The 4,849-nt window shown below is 44.4% G+C and overlaps 1 pseudogene; it reads left to right on the forward strand.

The window, feature by feature from the left end:
- The first annotated feature begins 648 nt into the window (after positions 1-648).
- Positions 649-4,849, forward strand: part of LOC124026143 — a 54,127-nt pseudogene continuing 49,926 nt past the window's right edge.

Genomic DNA, 4,849 nt, shown 5'->3' on the forward strand with positions numbered 1-4,849 from the left:
GGATGCCGGGTGCTGCAGACTGTTCTAGTGCCCGCGCCAATTCGTTGATATATATGTTGAAGAGGGTGGGGCTTAAGCTGCATCCCTGTCTAACCCCACGACCCTGTGTGAAGAAATGTGTGTGTTTTTTGCCAATTTTAACCGCACACTTGTTGTTTGTGTATATGGATTTTATGATGTCGTATGTTTTACCCCCAACACCACTTTCCATCAGTTTGTAAAGCAGACCTTCGTGCCAAATTGAGTCGAAGGCTTTTTTGAAATCAACGAAGCATGAGAAGACTTTGCCTTTGTTTTGGTTTGTTTGGTTGTCAATTAAAGTGTGCAGGGTGAATACGTGGTCTGTTGTACTGTAATTTGGTAAAAAGCCAATTTGACATTTGCTCAGTACATTGTTTTCATTGAGGAAATATACGAGTCTGCTGTTAATGATAATGCAGAGGATTTTCCCAAGGTTACTGTTGACTCATCTCTGTCTCTCTCTCTCTCTGTCTCTCTCTCTCTGTCTCTCTGTCTCTCTCTCTCTGTCTCTCTGTCTCTCTCTCTCTCTCTCTCTCTCTCTCTCTCTCTCTCTCTCTCTCTCTCTCTCTCTCTCTCTCTCTCTCTCTCTCTCTCTCTCTCTCTCTCTCTCTCTCTCTCTCTCTCTTTCTAGTGTGCTGTTTTGTGGTCCATAAGCGGTGCCATGAGTTCGTCACCTTCCAGTGCCCTGGTGCAGATAAGGGGCCTGATTCAGACGTGAGTATAAAACCCTCTGTGTGTGTGTGTGTCTGTGTGTGTCTATGTCTGTGTGTGTCTGTGTGTGTGTCTGTGTGTGATTTCCTGGGTTGGTCAATTTGTGCATCCATCTCTGCCTTTTTGTTAGAGACCCACACATTCACTCACTCACACATACGCACACACACTACCTACCCTGGGGATACTCCTCTTTTCACGAGTTCCCCTTATATGAGTTCCCCTTTCATGAGTTGCCCTTTCATGAGTTCCCCTTTCATGAGTTCCCCTTTCATGAGTTTCCCTTTAATGAGTTCCCCTTAAATGAGTTCCCCTTTAATGAGTTCCCCTTTAATGAGTTCCCCTTTCAGGAGTACCCTTCCCATGAGTTCCCCTTCCCATGAGTTCCCCTTCCCAGGAGTACCCTTCCCAGGAGTACCCTTCCCAGGAGTACCCTTCCCAGGAGTTCCCCTTCCCAGGAGTTCCCCTTCCCAGGAGTACCCTTTTCAGGAGTACCCATTTCAGGAGTACCCTTCTCAGGAGTACCCTTCTCAGGAGTACCCTTCTCAGGAGTACCCTTCTCAGGAGTACCCTTCCCAGGAGTACCCTTTTCAGGAGTACCCTTTTCAGGAGTACACTTTTCAGGAGTACCCTTTTCAGGAGTACCCTTTTCAGGAGTACCCATTTCAGGAGTACCCATTTCAGGAGTACCCTTCTCAGGAGTACCCTTCCCAGGAGTACCCTTCCCAGGAGTAACCTTCTCAAGAAGGTGCCTAATTAGTGCTCTTTCTAACTGGAACACTTCTCCTCCCAGGACTCAACCCTTTAGTCCTTTAGTCCTTCAGCTTGTTATTCCCAGGTTCTGAACCACCGGGGGCTGGTAAACAGGTTGAACCCTGATCTGTTGGGCCCGGAGTGTCTGTCCAGCTTGGTGTTCCCAGGTTCTGAACCACTGGGGGCTGATAAAGGGGTTGAACCCTGATCTGTTGGGCCCAGAATGTCTGTCCAGCTTGGTGTTCACCAGGTTCTGAACCACTGGGGGCTGGTAAAGGGGTTGAACCCTGATCTGTTGGGCCCGTAATGTCTGTCCAGCTTGGTGTTCACCAGGTTCTGAACCACTGGGGGCTGGTAAAGGGGTTGAACCCTGATCTGTTGGGCCCGTAATGTCTGTCCAGCTTGGTATTCCCAGGTTCTGAACCACTGGGGGCTGGTACAATTAACATGACTTGTTAATTGTTTACTCCATGTGTAACTCTGTGTTGTCTGTTCACACTGCTATGCTTTATCTTGGCCAGGTCGCAATGGTAAATGAGAACTTGTTCTCAACTAGCCTACCTGGTTAAATAAAGGTGAAATAAATAAAAATATATAAAAAGGGGTCTCCTTCAAATTGTCATAGTTATTGGCCTCTACTGTCTTTGGATCCTGACAGGCTTTTCACATCTCTCCTTTGAGATAGGGGGCTAGAAGAGCTGACCATGTTGTGTCATGGTCAGCTGACCATCACCGTCAGTCCTTTTTAGTGACCTGACGAGCAGTTGCTTCAACTGGTCCCCTTTGAGCTTCCAGGGAAAACCTTGTGAGGCTCTACCGTGGTAATTGGAGGTATGACTTCATGAAGATCTAGGAGTTGTCCAAGCATAGTTTTCCAAGTTTCCAACTCCGGGATTTGACACGGTTTGCGAAAAAAAAACAAGAATAAATGTGTGGGGAAAAAAAGGTAGTGGTTTACTCAGATTCCCCAATTCTCCACCGTCAGGAAAAGTATTGGCTGTTCCCCGACTATACAGGCAACAAGGAGAACGACACAACAGCAAGAGTTTCACCTTTCAAGATGCTTTTAGTCTCTCTTGCTTTAAGATTTTTTTTAGTGTCTCTTGGAGTTTTTCAGTCCACAAAGCCCGTTCAGGCAAAAGCGAGAGTTATTAAAATATGGCGGCCATCTTGCTTTGGCGTCGGTGAGGCTTCCGTAGTCCGTAACTCTCCTTCTGAGCAGTTCGTTGGAGAGAGTAGGCTACACAGGTGTGGTTCCTGAGTTAATTAACTTCTTGCGTTGAGCAATCCCGTATCCGGGAGCGTAATCATAGCCTCAAGCTCATTACCATAACGCAACGTTAACTATTCATGAAAATCGCAAATTAAATGAAATAAATATATTCACTCACAAGCTTAGCCATTTGTTAACAACACTGTCATCTCAGATTTTCAAAATATGCTTTTCAACCATAGCTACACAAGCATTTGTGTAAGAGTATTGATAGCTAGCATAGCATTAAGCCTAGCATTCAGCAACATTTTCACAAAAACAAGAAAAGCATTCAAATAAAATCTTCTGAAGTTTTCAATGAGGAGACTCTCAGTTAGATAGCAAATGTTCATTTTTTCCAAAAATATTATTTATGTAGGAGAAATCGCTCCGTTTTGTTCATCACATTTGGCTAAGAAAACCCCCCCAAAATTCAGTCATTACAACGCCAAACTTTTTTCCAAATTAACTCCATAATATCGACAGAAACGTTGTTTAGAATCAATCCTCAAGGTGTTTTTCACATATCTATTCGATGATAAATCATTCATGGCAGTTGGGTTTCTCCTCTGAAGCAAATGGAGATTACGCAATAATTGCGACGGAGGACACCAAGCGACACCAAGGACACCTGGTAGATGTAGTCTCTTATGGTCAATCTTCCAATGATATGCCTACAAATACGTCACAATGCTGCAGACACCTTGCGGAAACGACAGAAAGTGTAGGCTCATTCCTGGCGCATTCACGGCCATATAAGGAAACATTGGAACACAGCGCCTTCAAAATCTGGGGCACTTCCTGTTTGAAATTTCATCTTGGTTTCGCCTGTAGCATTAGTTTGTGGCACTCACAGACAATATCTTTGCAGTTTTGGAAACATCAGAGTGTTTTCTTTCCAAAACTGTCAATTAGATGCATAGTCGAACATCTTTTCGTGACAAAATATCTTGTTTAAAATGGGAACGTGTTTTTTATCCAAAAATTAAGAGCTATCCAAGAAGTTATACATTTGACCTTTATTTAAACATGTTGGTGTTTCCTTTATTTTGGCAGTTACCTGGTGGCCCAATGCCTTATTAAGACACTATGTTGGTGTTTCCTTTATTCTGGGAGTTACATGGTGGCCCAATGCCTTATTAAGACACTATGTTGGTGTTTCCTTTATTCTGGCAGTTACCTGGTGGTTGGTGACCCAACGCCTTATTAAGACACTATGTAGGTGTTTCCTTTATTCTGGCAGTTACCTGGTGGTTGGTGACCCAACGCCTTATTAAAACACTATGTAGGTGTTTCCTTTATTCTGGCAGTTACCCGTATATTAAAAGAGAAGTGTGAAGTTTCTATGGTATCTATAATAGAACTAGGTTAATGAGTCTTGTTACCGTTGGGATGGACAGACTATAATGAAACCTATATATTTTCCTCTCTGTGTGTGAGAACAGGACAATCACCAGACTGAGATCTATGTATAGATAAACAGTTCCCTCTGAGAACTGATCTAGAACCTGTTATTCTCCACTGAGAGCCTCACCTTCACCTCAGTGCTCAGAGATAACATCTGGCCCCGGACCTGTGACGAAAGGGGAACAGTAACTACATGTGATTATGTCTACTACTACTACACTAGGAAACAATATGAACAATTAGGAAAAATTCTATCACACTAATTATCGTGATAGCCTTATGAAAGGCACGGAGCGAGGAGGAAGAGAGAGATATGGGAGGAGAATGAGAGAGAGATGGGGGAGAGTGAGAGAGATAGTGAGAGAGAGATGGGGGGAGAGAGAGGTAGAGGGACAGAGAGCGAGAGAGTGAGATATGGGGAGTGTGTGAGAGAGAGATGGGGATAGAGTGAGAGAGATATTGAGAGAGAGAGATATGGGGAGAGTCAGAGAGATAGTGAGAGAGAGATGGGGGAGAGAGAGGTAGAGGGACAGAGAGCGAGAGAGTGAGATATGGGAAGTGTGTGAGAGAGAGATGGGGATAGAGTGAGAGAGATATTGAGAGAGTGAGGGATATGGGGAGAATCAGAGAGATAGTGAGAGAGAGATGGGGGAGCGAGAGGTAGAGGGACAGAGAGCGAGAGAGTGAGATATGGGGAGAGTGAGA

The sequence above is a fragment of the Oncorhynchus gorbuscha genome, unplaced genomic scaffold, assembly GCF_021184085.1.
Source record: "Oncorhynchus gorbuscha isolate QuinsamMale2020 ecotype Even-year unplaced genomic scaffold, OgorEven_v1.0 Un_scaffold_2632, whole genome shotgun sequence".
NCBI lineage: Eukaryota > Metazoa > Chordata > Actinopteri > Salmoniformes > Salmonidae > Oncorhynchus > Oncorhynchus gorbuscha.